Below are 20,924 nucleotides of genomic sequence, written 5' to 3' on the forward strand. Positions count from 1 at the left end.
CCCCTTCTCCGCTTCAAACTTGATTTGTTCCGATAATGCACGCTCCGAAAGGTATAACCGCCGAGACAACCGCCCGTGAACTAATGCATGTGTGATGTATGAGATGCTCGTGCTTGCTCCATGCTCGAATTGTCGATGCACGTTACCCCTCTTTTGCCTTGTTACCGTCATCTCGTGGGACACCCGGTATCCGGGATCACTCCCCGTCACTCTTGCACGTTTCGCGTACCCACACTTGTTCCTTTGCGCTAGCATCTCATTTGAGTTGCCGGATCACCGGAATGTTGCCATGGTAACATTTCCGTTTCGCCGCCATGGCACCCCTTTTCCTTCCGCCATGGCGACAAATGTCTCATATCTTGTCATGTCTACTTTTCCTTAAAACTTGCATAAACTTGCACATGTCATCCGCATCATGGTAACAACTTCAAGATTGGTTAAAATTGTTGTTTGCATTAAATTACTAATGCATATGGGGATTTACCGGGTTTGTTGTTTATTATACCCGGCCCCATTTAAATTGTTTAGATGGTATAGTTTTGTTATGTATCATCTCTTGACATGCTTAACAACATTTAATATTGGTGAGCACATAACTGAGAGAGAACTAAATAATTGATCTGGTGTTTCATCAATATGCAACCCGTTGCATATTGAGCTCCACTTAATTTGTAGTTTTGGTTGTTGCACTTTGCCATGTCATGCATATTTAAACCGGACATGCATCATACTTGGTTGTGCATCATGCCATGCTTATGTGATGGTTGTTTACTATGTTGTTTGCTTCTTTCCGGTGTTGCTTCTTCGGGTTAGTTCCGTTAACGTCGCGTTTGTGAGGATCCGTTCGACTACGTCTGTTTGTCTTCTTCATGGACTCATTCTTCTTCCTTGCGGGATCTCAGGCAAGATGACCATACCCTCGAAATCACTTCTATCTTTTCTTGCTCGATGCTCGCTCTTTTGCTATGCCTATGTTGCGATACCTACCACTTGCTTTATCATGCCTCCCATATTGCCATGTCAAACCTCTAACCCACCTTGTCCTAGCAAACCGTTGTTTGGCTATCTTACCGCTTTGCTCAGCCCCTCTTATAGCGTTATTAGTTGTAGGTGAAGATTGGAGCTTGTTCCATGTTTGGAACATGGATATTTGTTGGGATATCACAATATCTCTTATTAAATTAATGCATCTATATACTTGGTAAAGGGTGGAAGGCTCGGCCTTATGCCTGGTGTTTTGTTTCACTCTTGCCGCCCTAGTTTCCGTCATACCGGTGTTATGTTCCTTGATTTTTTTTTGTTCCTTACACGGTTGGGTTATAATGGGAACCCCTTGACAGTTCGCCTTGAATAAAACTCCTCCAGCAAGGCCCAACATTGTTTTTACCATTTGCCACCTAGCCTTTTCTTTCCCTTGGGTCGGCTAGCTCAAGGGTCATCTTTATTTAACCCCCCCCCCCCGGGCCAGTGCTTCTCTAAGTGTTGGTCCAACTGAGCGATGTCCGGGGCTACCAGGGGCAACTGTGGGCTGGCCTACCCGATGTCTTGCTCATCCGGTGTGCCCTGAGAACGAGATATGTGCAGCTCCTATCGGGATTTGTCGGCACATCTGGGTGGCTTTGCTGGTCTTGTTTTACCATTGTTGAAATGTCTTGTAACCGGGATTCCGAGCCTGATCGGGTCTTCCTGGGAGAAGGAATATCCTTCGTTGACCGTGAGAGCTTGTGATGGGCTAAGTTGGGACACCCTTGCAGGGATTTGAACTTTCGAAAGTCGTGCCCGCGGTTATGGGCAGATGGGAATTTGTTAATGTTCGGTTGTAGAAAACGTGAAACTTAACTTAAATTAAAATGCATCAACAGCGTGTGTAGTCGTGATGGTCTCTTCTCGGCGGGGTCCGGGAAGTGAACACGGTGTTGGAGTTATACCTGAACATAGGTTGTTCTCGGATCACTTCTTGATCATAGATTCTCGACCGTGCTTTTCCCTTCTCTTCTCGCTCTCATTTGCGTATGTTAGCCACCAAATATGCTAGTCGCTTGCTGCAGCTCCACCTCATACCTTTACCCTACCTATAAGCTTAAATAGTCTTGATCGCGAGGGTGTGTGTAACATCCCAAATTTTCAATTTGGATGTTATACATTAGATCATCATTGCATATCATATTTTATTGCATTTTGGTTGATCCTAGAAATTCTACGCAACTCAAGGACCCTTGGAGAGAGAGTTGGGGATTTTTTTATTTTCATATTTGAGTTTTCTCAAATTTTGAAAATAGGATCATTTGATTTTATTTATTTTATCTTCAATTATTTCTATTATCAAAATATGATAGAGGGAATAAAATGACTTTCCCTAAAATAAAGAAATATTGAGGATTTAATTAAAAAATTAAATAATATTTTAGTTTGGTTTTATTTGCTATTTTATTTGAATTTAGGAAAAAATGCAATTTTTCAAAAATTGCATTTAGAGCCAAAAAAATTTCATCATGTTCTAAATATTTTATTTAGACAGAGAAAATTTGTTTTGGCATTTTTAGATTTTTATTTACTTTTCTAGAATTTTTTTAGTTGCAGCGAAATTGTTTTAAAAAAACGCGACCCCGCGCCCGACTGGGCCAAGGGCCCAGCCGAGCAGGCCGGCCCAGCCGCCCGCCGCCGCCTCTCGCCTGGTTGTGACAGAGTCCCGACCAGCGCCGCCACCTCCCGAGGCCTACCCCTTCCCCAAGTCGCCTCCCCCGCCCCCTTTACAACCGCCGCCACCCCTCCTGCAGCCCACACCGCCGCCGCCGCCCCACGCCACCAGCGCCGCCGCCGCATGCCGCCCGCGCCGCCTACCGCCGCCGCCGCGCCGCCTGCCGCCGCCCGCGCCGCCTGCCGCCGCCGCCGCGCCGCACCACCCGCCGCCGCCGGAGCCCCGAGCCGAGGTAGCCGCCGCCCGGTTTTTTTAGAAAAAGTCGTTCGGTTTGTTTTGAAAAAAAACCCTAGTTTTCGTTTTTTTAAACATATTGGTTTTTTCGGTTTATTTAATTAGCGAGCATTCGCTCGGTCATTCGTTTTAACGAACGCGTTCATCGTTTAGATCCAGTTAAAGAACGTCCATTCGTTAATCTGTTCGTCGTTTTCTTTTTCTCGAATTAAATCCGCGGTTTTTCTGATCGTGATTTCTGATCCGATGTTCATTTTAGTTTAACTTTTCGCTCGTTTATCGAAATCAGACGATTCAAGCGCCTGGAATTTCGTCTCAAAACCCTCTTTCCGTTTAACCAACTCAAACAAGTTTTTGCCACTGTAAAAATTGCCCTAGATCCAGAATAGTAAACAAAGCTTGTTTCTTTTGCCTTTTGTCTTTCGTTGCTTCGTTTGATTTGGTTCTTTTACCAACCAGAGTTCTTAAGTTGAACTTTCTGGTTAGATCTCTTATTTGAGTTTTACCTGTGCATTAGTTGAGTACTTATTGTATACTTGTTTGTTTGTGATAGAGTACCCGGAGTGCGCTGCTTGCTACTTCGAATCGCTAGGTTTTGCGGATCATCAGCAAGGCAAGTAACACTTTGATCATACTTCCAATTACCCAGTATTATTGCATTAGATCAATCCCCACACATTGCATGATTAGGATCTAATTAAATTGTGGGTTTGGGAAGTAGTTGAGGTAGAACCTATTACCTGTTTATTATCAAACCTTTGGGAGTTACTTCTACGTTTGCTTATTATGCCATGTTATGCTAGTAGACGTGGATTGGGTGAGTGAAATCCATGACAGATGTGAGATTGTTAAATTAATGGTTTATCTAAGGTGGCAACTTAAATACACATCTGGGTGGATTGAGGCACCTGGGTATTCCAGTGATTGCATGTTTTCTTTTGGACCGCCACCCAGGCTCAAAGGGATCGTGAGATTATTCATGCTAGAAACTTCCGTGTGCAGCCACAAGCTATTATGGGCTCTAGCATAGTTGACTAAGTTGTGCGAACTCTTACAGTGGTAGACTAGCAGATGTAGGGGAAAGTAGGTGTAACGGTCTACCCGATCGTAAGGTGCTAGCGCTTCTGAAAGACTATGTCTCGGTCATCTGTTTCTCAAACACCATGCAGTGCGAGAATCCCAACGGAGGCGATCGAGTCTTGTGGGGAGAAGTGTGCAAACCTCTGCAGAGTGTATAAACTAATCATGGTTAGCCGTGTCCCCGGTTATGGACATCTTGAGTATCTAGTACCTGGATTATCATGTGAATCTCATCATGTTACTCTAAAATTAATTTTGTTGGGTTTTGTTTAATGATGATGCTTAATTGGGATTGAGAATGCTGTCAACCATTCTCAATGTTTAACAACTACCATGATAGTTAAATAAAATTTATTCCTTTGTAGTAGGGGAAAATTGGATTTACACAAAACTGTAACCATAGAGCTTTCCACCAACCAAATATGCATATAGTATAGCCTATTTCATTTCATTACTCTCTATGTGTTACATTGCCAGCATATTCCATGTGCTGACCCGTTTCGGGCTGCAACGTTAATGTTGCAGACTTTTCAGACGACGACTAAGGTGCTTTTAGGTCGTGGTTCTATACTCAGTGATGCCGTTGGAGTTGATGGACTCACTTATCTTCCAAGCCTTCCGCTGTTATCGTTATTAGATGGCCTTAAGCCATATTTACTATAATAAGTTCTCATTTGGAGACACTCGATGTAATAAGTGTGTGATTGCTACTCTGTTATAAATCCTTCAAGTACTGTGTGGTGTCAGCATTACTGATCCAGGGATGACACCTGAGCACAAAGATTGGACCGTTTGAGGTATGGTCGCTACAAGATGGTATCAGAGCACACGCTGACTGTAGGACATGACCACTAAGCTAAAAGACCTAGATCACTACTCACTCTTCTCATTCTGAGTCCTCATATTTTCTACTCTTTTAGGATGGCGGATGCAAGGAACAAGTTCACGCAACCGGATGAAGATACACCCTTTGGACGTCATTTGAAGGAAGTCACTAGATACTTAAACATAGGAGTACCAAGCTTCACCGGAACCTACAACGCCACTTTACCTGAAGAAGAGTGTTGGATGATTCAAGTTCAAGTTCCAGGAAGGACGTTCATGCCAGTCACTAAACCCATAGAGTTTTCTTTTGATGCACCAACTTGGAATCTAGGAAAGAGCATGGCAGCTCACATTGCCATGGGACGCATTGGAGAAGTTTACCGCAATGATCTCAAGGATACTATCTACCAGATTTGTGGGCGCCGAGATGAGCACTGGGAGATGATCAGCACCAGGAAGGATAGATCAATCGCAGCTTTTATCCAGGAGTTAAATCAGCACATTCGACGACAGGAGAACCAGTTGTAGTAGTCCACCATGTAAATATAGTAGTCTGAGCACTTTTGCGATAGATAGATCGATTGTATGCCCTTGTTTGATTGAATGAAGTGAATTGTTTATTTTTGCCTCATGTGCATATGGGTAGTGTTTTCTCTTTAGACCCTCTCTATTCTTCAATCTCATCTTTTCTAAACCCTCAGATGCCTCTGAGACGTGACCCCGGATTTACCTTCCCACCGGAGCTCACCCAGTTGATCCAACAGCAGAACACATTGATGCAGTTGCTAGTCCAGAATCAGAATCAGGGGAACAACAACAACAACCCACCACCACCACCACCACATGTTGATCACTTAGCCCGTTTTCTTAGGCTGAATCCGTCGGTGTTTTCCAGTAGCACCAAGCCGATACTAGCAGATGATTGGCTCCGCAAGACAACAAGGGAATTGACCACAGCATGATGCACAGATGCGGAAAAGGTGAAGTTTGCCGCACATCAGCTTGAAGGACCCGCATCATCATGGTGGGAGAATTTCACAGCCACTTTCCCTGTCGACACTGTCACGTGGGACCAGTTTCAGCAGGCTTTTCGTACTGCCCATGTTTCAGTAGGAGCTATGGCCATGAAGAAGCGAGAGTTTCGCAATTTGCGCCAAGGAGAACAGACAGTTGGCCAGTATGTCGAGGACTTTAGTAAGTTAGCACGTTATGCCCCAGATGACATAGCTACTGATGCAGCTAAGCAGGAGAAGTTTTTGGAAGGACTGAATGATGAGTTGAGCATGCAGTTGATGGTAGCAACCTTCAACAACTACCAGGAGTTGGTAGACCGTGCTCTTATGATTGAAGGGAAGCAGCAGCAGATTGAGACCCGCAAGAGGAAGTATGGACAAGGAAGTACAATTCAGGAGCTCAGCAGAAGCCACGTTTTACCCCTAGACCGGGAGGACATTTTCAGCATACCCATGAAGGAGGTAGCTCGCACAATCACAATGGCACCAAGAAAGGTAATGGGAATGGAGGAAGCAATGGCCAGAACCGCACCAACCCATCGACCCCAGCCAAGAGAGACGTGAGCCAAGTCACTTGTTTTAAGTGCCAGAAGACCGGACATTATGCCAATGAATGTCCTGAATCCCAGAATGGGAATGGAAATGCAAGCTCTGGGAGAAGCCGAACCCTTTCAATAGGGGACAGGTGAACCACGTTAGCGTGGAGGAGGTTGAAGAGCAGCCGGATGCAGTAATTGGTAAGTTTTTGGTTAAGTCATTTATTGCACTCGTTCTTTTTGATACTGGTGTGTCGCATTCATACATATCAAGGGAATTTGTGGAGAAGTATAACCTGCCCACCAAAGTACTTAGAACACCTATGTTAGTAAGCTCACCAAGAGCGGAGTATATGGCTAGCCAAGGATGTTTTCAAGTGCCATTGAGTATCATGTGTTTCCCTCGGATTTAATCATTTTGGAATCACAAGGATTGGATGTAATTCTGGGTATGGATTGGCTGTCGATGTATGGAGGAAACATCGATTGCGCCAGTAAGTGGATCTTGCTTACCACCCCAGAAGGGAGAAGGATCAAGTATGTATCCCAGCATGTGCCAAAAAGGACTCAAGTAAATTGTCTAACAGGAGTTGTGCAGGAGGAAGTACCAGTGGTGAAAGATTTCCCTGATGTATTTCTAGAAGAATTGCCAGGCATGCCACCGGATAGAGATATTGAGTTTTTTATTGAACTTTTGCCAGGCATAGGGCCAATATCTAAGAGACCATATAGGATGCCCGCAAAGGATTTGGTGGAGATTAAGAAGCAGATTAAGGAGTTACTGGATAAAGGATATATTCGCCCAAGTTGTTCACCTTGGGGATCGCCAGTGCTTCTAGTGGAGAAGAAGGATGGATCGTTAAGGATGGTTGTTGATTATCGAGGATTGAATGAAGTAACCATCAAGAACAAGTACCCATTACCGATGATCAATGATCTGTTTGATCGATTGCAAGGAGGTAAGGTATTTTCCAAGATCGATCTGCGATCAGGATACCACCAGTTGAAGATTCGAGAACAGGATATACCTAAGACGGCTTTTACCACCAGGTATGGGCTGTATGAGTATACCGTTATGTCATTTGGCCTGACTAACGCACCTGCATATTTTATGAACATGATGAACAAAGTGTTTATGGAGTTTTTGGATAAGTTCGTCGTGGTGTTCATTGATGATATCCTGGTTTACTCGAAGAATGAAGAGGAGCATACGGAGCATTTGCGTTTGGTTCTTGGAAAGCTCAGAGAACATCAATTATATGCCAAGTTTAGCAAATGTGAGTTTTGGTTGAAGGAAGTTGGATTTCTCGGACATGTTATATCTAGAGAAGGTATAGCGGTAGATCCCACTAAGGTTGATACCGTGACAAATTGGGAAGCCCCAGCAACAGTTGGAGAGATCCGGAGTTTTCTTGTACTCGCGGGATACTACCGGAGGTTTACTGAGAATTTCTCATAGATTGCGAAGCCTATGACAGAGTTGTTGAAGAAGGATACCAAGTTCATATGGACTGAGGAATGTGAGGCTAGTTTCCAAGAGTTGAAGAAACGTTTGGTTACATCACCTGTGTTGATTTTGCCAGATCAGACCAAGGATTATGAGGTGTATTGCGAAGCTTCACGTCGAGGACTTGGAGCAGTGCTTATGCAGGAAGGAAGAGTTGTTTCATATGCCTCATGACAGCTTAAGGCTCATGAGTTAAATTATACTACGCATGATTTGGAGTTAGCAGCTGTAGTGCATGCATTGAAAACCTGGAGACACTTTCTCATTGGAAATCATTGTGAGGTGTACACGGACCACAAGAGTTTGAAGTATATTTTCACGCAGAAGGAGTTGAATCTCAGACAAAGGAGATGGATGGAGCTCATCAAGGATTATGATATGAGATTGCATTATCACCCCGGAAAGGCTAACGTAGTAGCCGACGCATTGAGTTGTAAAAGCCATGTCAACACACTAATGACGGGAGATTTACCAAGGGAGTTAGCCGAAAATCTTCGAGAGCTATGTTTGGAGATAGTCTCGAGAGGCTATTTAGCAGCATTGGAGATTCAATCTACTTTGATGGATAAGATCAGAGAAGCCCAGAAGACCGACAAGGAGATTGCTTCTATTAAGGAGAAAATGAGCAAAGGAAAAGCTAAGGGATTCCATGAGGATGAGCACGATACCTTATGGTTTGAAGACTGTGTTTATGTGCCTAATGATTCAGAGATCAGGAAGTTGATTCTGCAAGAGGCCCATGATTCACCATATTCGATTCACCCAGGAAATACCAAGATGTATTTGGATTTGAAGGATACTTTCTGGTGGACCGGAATGAAGAAGGATATTGCGGAATATGTAGCAGTTTGTGATGTATGCCAGAGAGTAAAGGCAGAGCATCAGAAGCCAACAGGATTGCTACAGCCATTGCCAATACCCGAATGGAAGTGGGATAAGTTAGGCATGGATTTTATTACAGGTGTACCCAGAACTCGTTCAGGCTATGACTCAATATGGGTTGTAGTCGATCGTTTGACAAAGGTAGGTCATTTCATTCCAGTGAAGACTGCCTATACCAGTGCAAAGTTGGCAAAGATATACATGACCAGAATCGTATGTCTGCATGGAGTTCCAAGGAGCATTGTATCATATAGAGGAACCCAATTTACCTCAACGTTCTGGAATCAGTTGCATGAAACTTTGGGTACCAGACTGGAGTTTAGTACAGCTTTCCATCCGCAAACAAATGGACATACCGAGAGAGTCAACCAGATTTTGGAGGATATGTTGAGAGCTTGTGCGCTAGATTATGGATCTAGTTGGGATGAGAATTTGCCATATGCAGAGTTCTCTTACAACAACAGTTATCAAACCAGTTTGAAGATGGCCCCTTTCGAAGCATTATACGGAAGAAGGTGCAGGACCCCATTGTCTTGGGATGAAGTTGGAGACCGCCAGTTGTTTGGACCGGATCTGATTAAGGAGTCTGAACAGAAAGTGAAATTGATTCACAACAGGCTCAAGGTAGCTCAGTCCAGGCAGAAGAGCTACACAGATTCTAAACGCAAGGAGACAGTTTATGAAGTTGGACACCGAGTTTATCTTCGAGTATCTCCACTTCGAGCAGTTAAGCGGTTTGGAGTTAAGGGAAAGTTAGCGCCACGTTTTGTACTCCCATACAAAGTTTTGAAGCGTATGGGAGAAGTAGCCTATAAGTTGGAATTGCTTGAAGGATTGTCAGGAGTTCACGATGTATTCCACGTTTCCCAGTTGAAGAAGTGCCATGCAGAGATGGCCGATATACCACTGAGAGATACAGTGCCGCTGGAAGCGATTCAGTTGGACTGTGATTTAACCTATGAGGAGAAACCAGTCAAAATTCTTGAGTATGCCAGTCGAGTCACCCGCAGCAAGGTTATCAAGTTTTGCAAAGTTCAGTGGAGCCACCATACAGAAGATGAAGCCACCTGGGAACGAGAGGAAGATTTGCTGAAGAACCACCCTCACCTATTTTCTAGCCAACTCGAATATCGAGGGCGAGATTCATCTTAAGGGGGATAGGTTTGTAACATCCTAAATTTTCAATTTGGAATGTTATACATTAGATCATCATTGCATATCTTATTTTATTGCATTTTGGTTGATCCTAGAAATTCTACGCAACTCAAGGACCCTCAGAGAGAGTTGGGGATTTCGTTATTTTCATATTTGAGTTTTCTCAAATTTTGAAAATAGGATCATTTGATTTTATTTATTTTATCTTCAATTATTTCTATTATCAAAATACGAGAGAGGGAATAAAATGACTTTCCCTAAAATAAAGAAATATTGAGGATTAAATAAAAAAATAAGATTTTAGTTTGGTTTTATTTGCTATTTTATTTGAATTTAGGGAAAATTGCATGTTTTCACAAAAAAATGTTCATCATGTTCTAAATATTTTATTTAGACGGAGAAAATTTGTTTTGGCATTTTTAGATTTTTATTTATCTTTCTAGAATTTCTTTTTAGTCGCAGCGAAATTGTTTAAAAAAAATGCGACCCCGCGCCCGACTGGGCCAAGGGCCCAACCGAGCAGGCTGGCCCAGCCGCCCGCTGCCGCCTCTCGCCAGGTCGGGACAGAGTCCTGACCAGCACCACCGCCGCCCGAGTCCGGGGAGGACTCCGCCTCCCGAGGCCGACCCCTTCCCCAAGTCGCGTACCCCGCCCCCTTTATAACCCCCCCCCCCTGCAGCCCACACCGCCGCCGCCGCCCCACGCCACCAGCGCCGCCGTCGCCGCCCCGTCGCCGCGTCGCAGCCGCCGCACCGCCGCCCCGCACCACCCGCCGCCACCGGAGCCCCGAGCCGAGGTAGCCGTCGCCCGTTTTTTTTTAGAAAAAGCCATTTAGTTTTTTTGAAAAAAAAACCCTAGTTTTCGTTTTTTTAAATAGATTGGTTTTTTCGGTTTATTTAATTAGCGAGCGTTTGCTCCTTCATTCGTTTTAACGAACGCGTTCATCGTTTAGATCCAGTTAACGAACGTCCGTCCGTTAATCTGTTCGTCGTTTTCTTTTTCTCGGATTAAATCCTCGGTTTTTCTGATCGCAATTTCTGATCTGATGTTCGTTTTAGTTTAACTTTTCGCTCGTTTATCTAAATTAGGCGATTCAAGCGCCAAAACCCTCTTTCCGTTTAACCAACTCAAACAAGTTTTTGCCACTATAAAAATTGCCCTAGATCCAGAATAGTAAACGAAGCTTGTTTCTTTTGCCTTTTGTCTTTTGCTGCTTCGTTCGATTTGGTTCTTTTGCCAACCGGAGTTCTTAAGTTGAACTTTCTGTTTAGATCTCTTATTTGAGTTTTACCTGTGCATTAGTTGAGTACTTATTGTATGCTTGTTTGTTTGCGATAGAGTACCTGGAGTGCGCCGCTTGCTACTTCGAATCACTAGGTTTTACGGATCATCAGCAAGGCAAGTAACACTTTGATCATACTTCCAATTACCCAGTTTTATTGCATTAGATCAATGCCCCACACATTGCATGATTAGGATCTAATTAAATTGTGGGTTTGGGAAGTAGTTGAGGTAGAACCTATTACCTATTTATTATCAAACCTTTGGGAGTTACTTCTACGTTTGCTTATTATGCCATGCTATGCTAGTAGACATGGATTGGGTGAGTGAAATCCATGACAGATGTGAGATTGTTAAATTAATGGTTTATCTAAGGTGGCAATTTAAATATACATCTAGGTGGATTGAGGCACCTGGGTATTCCAGCAATTGCCTGTTTTCTTTTGGACCGCCACCCAGGCTCAAAGGGATCATGAGATTATTCATGCTAGAAACTTCCATGTGCAGTCACAAGCTATTATGGGCTCTAGCATAGTTGACTAAGTTGTGGGAACTCTTACAGTGGTAGACTAGTAGATGTAGGGGAAAGTAGGTGTAACGGTCTACCCGATCGTAAGGTGCTAGCGCTTCTGAAAGACTATGTCTCGGTCATCCGTTTCTCAAACACCATGAAGTGCGAGAATCCCAACGGAGGCAATCGAGTCTTATGGAGAAAAGTGCGCAAACCTCTGCAGAGTGTATAAACTAATCATGGTTAGCCGTGTCCCCGGTTATGGACATCTTGAGTATCTAGTACCTGGATTATCATGTGAATCTCATCATGTTACTCTAAAATTAATTTTGTTGGGTTTTGTTTAATGATGATGCTTAATTGGGATTGAGAATGCTGTCAACCATTCTCAATGTTTAACAACTACCATGATAGTTAAATAAAATTTATTCCTTTGCAGTAGGGAAAAATTGGCTTTACACAAAACTGTAACCATAGAGCTTTCCACCAGCCAAATATGCATATAGTACAGCCTATTTCATTCCATTACTCTCTATGTGTTACATTGCCAGCATATTCCATGTGTTGACCCGTTTCGGGCTGCAACATTAATGTTGCAGACTTTTCAGACGACAACTAAGGTGCTTTTAGGTCGTGGTTCTATACTCAGTGATGCCGTTGGAGTTAATGGACTCACTTATATTCCAAGCCTTCCGCTGTTATCGTTATTAGATGGCCTTAAGCCATATTTACTGTAATAAGTTCTCATTTGGAGACACTCGATGTAATAAGTGTGTGATTGCTACTCTGTTATAAATCCTTCAAGTACTGTGTGGTGTCAGCATTACTGATCCAGGGATGACACTTGAGCATAGAGATTGGACCGTTTGAGGTCTGGTCGCTACAGTGTGAGATTGCTGAGTCCCCGTGACTCATAGATTACTTCCAATACTAATTTGCCGATGATACCGTGCAGGTGACGCAACCAAGCTCAAGGAGGAGCTCGATGAAGATCGTGTTTGTTGTGTTGTTTCGTTTTAGTTGATCAGTAGTGGAGCCCAGTTGGGACGATTGGGGATATGTGTAGCATTTGGGGTAGTCTTCTTTTATTTTGGTTCCGTAGTCGGACCTTGATTGTATCTGGATGATGTAATGCTTTATTCATGTATTGTGTGAAGTGGCGTTTGTAAGCCAGCTATGTTTCTCTTTCCCTTATGTATTACATGGGTTCTGTGAAGACTACCTCACTTGCGACATTGTTTACAATGCGGTTATGCCTCTAAGTCGTGCTTCGACACGTGGGAGATATAGCCGCATCGTGGGCATTACATGTTTGTCGAGATCCGATGAATTGTGGGTTTATGATCAAGATGATTATCTATGAACAATATTTGAATCTTCTCTGAATTCTTCTATGTATGATTGGTTATCTTTGCAAGTCTCTTCGAATTATCAGTTTGGTTTGGCCTACTAGATTGATCTTTCTTGCAAAGGGAGAAGTGCTTAGCTTTGGGTTCAATCTTGCGGTGCTCGATCCCAGTGACAGTAGGGGAAACGACACTTATTGTATTGTTGCCATCCAGGATAAAAAGATGGGGTTTATATCATATTGCATGAGTTTATCCCTCTACATCATGTCATCTTGCTTAAAGCGTTACTCCATTCTTATGAACTTAATACTCTAGATGCATGCTGGATAGCGGTTGATGTGTGGAGTAATAGTAGTAGATGCAGGCAGGAGTCGGTCTACTTGTCAAGGACGTGATGCCTATATACATGATCATACCAAGATATTCTCATAACTATGCTCAATTCTATCAATTGCTCGACAGTTATTTGGTCACCCACCGTAATACTTATACTATCTTGAGAGAAGCCACTAGTGAAACCTATGGCCCCGGGTCTATTTTCCATCATACAAGTTTCCAATCTATTTTATTTTGCAATCTTTACTTTCAATTTATATCATAAAAATACCAAAAATATTTATCTTATTATTATTATCTCTATTAGATCTCACTCTTGCAAGTGGCCGTGAAGGGATTGATAACCCCTTTATCGCATTGGTTGCGAGGTTCTTATTTGTTTGTGTAGGTAAGAGGTGACTCGCGCGTGGTCTCCTACTGGATTGATACCTTGGTTCTAAAAAACTGAGGGAAATACTTACGCTACTTTGCTGCATCACCCTTTCCTCTTCAAGGAAAAACCAACGCATGCTCAAGAGGTAGCAAGAAGGATTTCTGGTGCCGTTGCCGGGGAGATCTACGCCAAGTCAAGACATAGCAAGTACCCATCACAACTCTTACCCTTCGCATTACATTATTTGCCATTTGCCTCTTGTTTTCCTCTCCCCCACTTCACCCTTGCCATTTTATTTGCCCTCTCTTCCTTTCGCCCTCTCTTTCCGTTCGCTTTTTTTCCGCTTGTTTGCTTGTGTGTTGGATCGCTTGCTTCGTCGTTATGACTAGTCCTTTATCTATTCCTTTATCTCCCGAGAATGAGGTCCTTAATTTTAAACAAAGGGAGGGAGAAAATCTAGAAGATGCTTGGTTCAGAATTTGCAATGCGCAAAATAAATCTACTAGGAAGCAATCTACTTTCGTTTTTCTTTGCAATTTTTATGTAGGCATCACTCCTTGGAATAGATATATTCTTGATACCATTACCGGAGGAAATTTCTTGGGTAGCCATACTTTGTATCTATAGCTACTATTAAAGGGAATAGATATTCTTGGTTTGGTTCCACTTTGTTTCGTCCTGTTTTGAGTTTTCTCTTCTGTAAAGGTTACCCACAACATTATTAGGTACACATGACACGGATAGCCATGATCACGTACTAGAAAAAAAGTAATAGGCACGTCCCTACGTCCGGACTCTAAAACACCTATAGCCAAGGTCATGTATACATATACTAGGAAAAAAGACCACTTCGGAACTCTAAACGTAAAAGGGAAAGTACAAACGTATGTATACAAGGAATAGCAAACCAAGGACAATGCTTCACTCGGTCAAAAAAGGGAAAGGCACATGAGAACATTATTTGTGCTACAATGGACGTCCTCTCTTGAATTGGCTGTTCACAAAGACAACTATTTCACGATAGACATCCACTTTTTTTTTTGGATAGACTCCCACTTATGCACGGCTGTGTTGATTTTTTTTGCATGGTCATGGCTGTGTTATAGCAAATCAGAGGTCATATGTCACCATACATCTAAAAAGTGAATATATTATTTTGATCTGTATACTTTTAGCACAAAAAATATGGTCTATTGATCTTAGTTTTACGCGCCCGCGAAAAAAAAAGATCTTGATTTTTACGGTTGAGATTAAAATATAGAAATCCAAAAAAAGATTAAAAATAGAAAAAGTTATGCCTATAACTCTTGTTATGTACACATGAATTTAAGTTAGCATGTACAATCTATACCTACTATTAAAGGGAATAGATATTTTTGGTTTGGTTTCGCTTTGTGTCGTCCCGTTTTGAGTATTTTTTATTGAAACTACCAGCAACTGCTGGCTTTTTATATTATGAGGCAGGGAGCAATATTTACAAGGCCGTACGCACGGTCTGAATGTAGAAGTTCAGAGAAAAGAAAAAGGCCCTAGGGAACACAATGGGTAGGGTGCTCTCTCACGTCGGACCCCAAAGGGGTGCTGCATGCATCTTGCTCCCGCCAGTCTCCATGATTCCAAGGATCCCCGAACTGCCAGGAGGATGGCCAAGGGCGCGGCTATCTTCTTCTGGAACACTTTGCGGTTGCGTTCGACCCAAAGCTCCCATGAGATGAGTATGGTGAGAGACCGGACACTTTTCTGATGCTCAACAGATGTGGCGTTGAGGACATGAGACCAGAATGTCTCTGAGTGGTTGCTATCCGGCCAACTGTTCGGGTCGAGGGCGGCGCAGCCGTACCAGCCCGCCACAGTGCTACAGATCCGTCGGGGCTCTGGGCAGTGCCATAGCAGGTGAATTGAGGTTTCTGGGTTGCGAACACATAGCGATGATGAAAATTGAAAATGTAGAGATGGCACTTGGACATGATCCTCTCCTCCCTGTCCTCCTCTCTCTCTCTCTGCATGATGCGCAATGGCACATGCAGCAACAGTTCACACCAGTTTTGAGTATTTTTACATGCATTATTTTTTAGTTTTGTCCATTTGTGACAAATATACGTGCAAACAAAGAAAATCGGGACAATATGAACAAAACTAGGACGCACCTTTAAAGGAAACTTAATTGAAAGTGGCCGGCCACACGTTGTAACCTGGCCCAAAAAATATACATGGGAGTCCGAACTAGCTACGAGCTGCGGGGTGCCGGCTAGCTTGATTCTTTCCCAGCTAAACACATGAGTACATGTCAAGTAGGCTGGTGGATCGATCCAGCTGCAACTACATGGCTCGATTAATTCCTCCTTGAGAACTTGCATGTGATTCAACGAACAGGTGCACAACCCTAGCTTCAATTAGTCAACTTAGTCTTTTATTAATAGATGCTTGATTTTTTTTTCTGCTCTTCCTATTCAAGCGTCCATGCATCAGGTTTCATAGCTAAACTGACTACACAATAAGTAACTATTCTATAACGAGGAGAAAATGAGGTATTTTCATATTCCTATAATTTCCTTTTTTCACTGAGTCATGTATTTCTATGTGACATGATGTGGATTTTGCATAACTTGAAACATGCTAGAGAAATATTTTGCAAGGATTGGGATCCTATCAGTGCGATGCAGATTAGCATGCACGGTACCCTTCTTTGTTCATCTTCAAGGAGAATTACTTTTTTTGTTCATCTTCAAGGCCAAAATCATATTATTATTTTCATCGTGCTTTCAGGAAAACTGATACTTACTAATGCTAATTTGCATATCTTGGTATATGCAAAGGAGTAACTGAACAACTACCCATGCAAGCTCACATTGATAATTAGCTTTTCTATAGTATTGATTGTTGAATAGTCATGCAAAGTAGCCTTTTGCAAAGATAGTGAAACCACCCAATTTTTATTCATCTGGGAATAATTGATGTGTATCATAAATCAAATTATTGCTTATGTTTTAGGTCGTGTTTAGGCTTAAATCATCACTTGCTTACTGGGATAGGAGAGTGAGGTGATTTTTTTCTCCCGTTGCAACGTACAAACATATTTAGGTGGCACTTTTGGATGTTATTATGCCATGATGACCGTAGTTTCGATGGACAGTGGGCACAATAATTTCTCTCCTGTTGCAACGCATGGGCATATGTGCTAGTTCTTATAATGCCATGATAGATTTGTTTGGCCCACCACCTCTTTTGGTTAATGGAACTATTTTAACTTTGGAACATGTGATGCAACGGCTTGAAATTATTGAAAATAAAGTTGCCACCATAGAGTTAATTGGAAATTTGGATAGAAAGATCCATAACCAAATTACCCAATACGGATCTAAGGTAGGAGTTGCTCTTAATTTTTTTAAAGAAAAGGGACCTTTGGTTAATGAAAAGATAGATCAGGATTCCACTAGAATTGATAAAATTGAGGATATTATTACCAACCTAGGGTCTGCCTTTTCTCCTGTGAAAAACACTCCTTCTAATGCTAAGATTGCCAAATTGATGTATGTTCCTAAAAATAAGGGTGAAACTTCTAGTGAGGAAAATACGGACCTCAAATCCATAAGTGTTCACCCCAACTTTCTCACTATCCTTAAGGAACCTTTTGCTACAAATGATTTTCTCAATTTCGTGCCTACGAGTTTGATAATTAATAAAAAGAAAGAAACTCCTAGGAGTTATAGTTGTCTTATTGAAGAATTGCCTACCAAAGATGGCAATTCCTAGATGTATCCTCGCTTTTATGCCTAGCTAGGGGCGTTAAACGATAGCGCTTGTTGGGAGGTAACCCAATTTTATTTTTGGTTCCTTGCTTTTTGTTCCTTTTTAGTAATAAATAATTTATCTAGCCTTAGTTTTGGTTGTGTTTTTTTGTTTAATTAGTGTTTGTGCCAAGTAGAACCGTTGGGAAGACTTTGGGGAAAGTCTTTTTGATCTTACTGTAAAAAACAGAAACTTTAGCGCTCACGAGAATTGCTGCCATGTTTTACTGGAGAGTGGTATTTAGTTAATTCTTTTTGAAAATGTTTAATAGATAAATTCCTCACGTCCAGCAATTTATTTTAGAATTTTTGGGGTTGCAAAAGTATTCGAAACCTACATATTACTACAGACTGTTCTGTTTTTGACAGATTCTGTTTTTCGTGTGCTGTTTGCTTATTTTGATGAATCTATGGCTAGTAATAGAGTTTATGAACCATAGAAAAGTTGGAATACAGTAGGTTTAACACCAATATAAATAAATAATGAGTTTATTACAGTATCTTGAAGTGGTGGTTTGTTTTCTTTTACTAATGGAGCTCACGAAGATTTTCTTTTAAGTTTTGTGTTGTGAAGTTTTCAAGTTTTGGGTAAATATTTGATGGATTATGGAACAAGGAGTGGCAAGAGCCTAAGCTTGGGGATACTCCGGAAGGCATCCCCTCTTTCGTCTTCGTCCATCGGTAACTTTAGTTGGAGCTATATTTTTATTCGCCACATGATATGTGTTTTGCTTGAAGCGTCTTGTATGATTTGAGTCTTTGCTTTTTAGTTTACCACAATCATCCTTGCTGTACACACCTTTTGGGAGAGAGACACATGAATTGAAATTTATTAGAATACTCTATGTGCTTCACTTATATCTTTTGAGTTGGATAATTTTTGCTCTAGTGCTTCGCTTATATCTTTTAGAGCACGGCGGTGGTTCTATTTTATAGAAATAATTGATCTCTTATGCTTCACTTATATCATTTTGAGAGTTCTTTAGAACAACATGGTAGTTCACTTTGGTTATAAATTTTAAATGCTAAGAGAAGTTGGATGCTTGATAGATTGTTTTGAGATATAAAGGTGGTAATATTAGAGGTGTGCTAGTTGAGTAATTGTGAAATTGATGAATACTTGTGTTGAAGTTGGTAAGTCCCGTAGCATGCATGTATGGTCAACGTTATGTGACAAATTTCAAGCATGGGGTGTTCTTTGATTGCTTTCCTTATGAGTGGCGGTCGGGGACAAGCGATGGTCTTTTCCTACCAATCTATCCCCCTAGGAGCATGCGCGTAGTGCTTGGTTTTGATGACTTGTAGATTTTTGCAATAAGTATGTGAGTTCTTTATGAATAATGTTGAGTCCATGGATTATACGCACTCTCGCCCGTCCATCATTGCTAGCCTCTTCGGTACCGTGCATTGCCCTTTCTCACCTTGAGAGTTGGTGCAAACTTCGCCGGTGCATCCAAACCCCGTGATATGATACGCTCTATCACACATAAGCCTCCTTATATCTTCCTCAAAACAGCCACCATACCTACCTATTATGGCATTTCCATAGCCATTCCGAGATATATTGCCATGCAACTTTCCACCGTTCCGTTTGTTATGACACGTTTCATCATTGTCATATTGCCATGCATGATCATGTAGTTGACATCGTATTTGTGGCAAAGCCACCGTTCATAATTTTTTCATACATGTCACTCTTGATTCATTGCATATCCCGGTACACCGCCGGAGGCATCCACATAGAGTCATATTTTGTTCTAAGTATTGAGTTGTAATTCCTGAGTTGTAAGTAAAAAGAAGTGTGATGATCATCATTATTAGAGCATTGTCCCAGTGAGGAAAGGATGATGAAGACTATGGTTCCTCCACAAGTCGGGATGAGACTCCGGATGAAAAAAAGAGAAAAGAGGCCAAAAGAAAGAAAAAAGAAAGAAGGCCCAAATAAAAAAATAAAAAGAGAGAGAGAAAGAGAGAAGGGACAATGTTACTATCCTTTTTCCACATTTGTGCTTCAAAGTAGCACCATGATCTTCATGATAGAGAGTCTCCTATGTTGTCACTTTCATAAACTAGTGGGAATTTTTCATTATAGAACTTGGCTTGTATATTCCAATGATGGGCTTCCGCAAATGCCCTAGGTCTTCGTGAGAAAGCGAGTTGGATGCACACCCACTTAGTTTCTTTGATGAGCTTTCATATATTTATAGCTCTAGTGCATCCGTTGCATGGCAATCCCTACTCCTTGCATTGACATCAATCGGTGGGCATCTCCATAGCCCATTGATTAGCCGCGTCAATGTGAGACTTTTTCCCTTTTTGTCTTCTCACACAACCTCAATCATCATATTCTATTCCACCCATAGTGCTATGTCCATGGCTCGCGCTCATATATTGCGTAAAAGTTGAAAGAGTTTGAAAAGGCTAAGTATGAAACAATTGCTTGGCTTGTCATAAGGGTTGTGCAAGATGAGAGCATTTTGTGTGACGAAAATGAAGCATGGCCAAACTATATGACTTTGTAGGGATAAGTTTTCTTTGGCTATGGTATTTTGATAAGACATAATTGCTTGATTGGCATACTTGGAGTATTACTATTTTTATGTCAACAATAAACTTTTATCTTGAATCTTTCGGATCTGAACATTCATGCCACAATAGAGAAAAATACATTGAAGAATATTCTAGAAAGCATTCCACATCAAAAATTCTGTTTTTATCATTTACCTACTCGAGGACGAGCAGGAATTAAGCTTGGGGATGCTTGATATGTCTCCAACGTATCTATAATTTTTTATTGTTCCATGCTATTATATATTCTCTTTTGGATGTTTAATGGGATTATTTATACACTTTTATATTATTTTTGGGAGAAACCTATTAATCGGAGGCCCAGCCCAAATTGCTGGTTTTTTGCCTATTTTAGTGTTTCGCAGAAAAAGAATATCAAACGGAGTCCAAACGGAATGAAACCTTCGGGAGCATGATTTTTGGAACAAACATGATCCAGAGGACTTGGAGTGGACGTCAAGCAACCAACAAGGAGGCCACGAGGCAGGGGCGCGCCTACCCCCTGGGCGCGCCCTCCACCCTCGTGGGCCCCTCATGGCTCCACCGACCTACTTCTTCCTCCTATATATACCTACGTACCCTGAAAACATCCAGGAGCACCACGAAACCCTATATCCACTGCCGCAACCTTCTGTACCCAAGAGATCCCATCTTGGCGCCTTTTCTGGAGCTCCGTCGGAGGGGGCATTGATCACGGAGGGCCTCTACATCAACTCCATGGCCCCTCCGATGATGTGTGAGTAGTTTACCTCAGACCTTCGGGTCCATAGTTATTAGCTAGATGGCTT

This window comes from Triticum aestivum, chromosome 5A (assembly GCF_018294505.1).
Source record: "Triticum aestivum cultivar Chinese Spring chromosome 5A, IWGSC CS RefSeq v2.1, whole genome shotgun sequence".
Lineage (NCBI taxonomy): Eukaryota > Viridiplantae > Streptophyta > Magnoliopsida > Poales > Poaceae > Triticum > Triticum aestivum.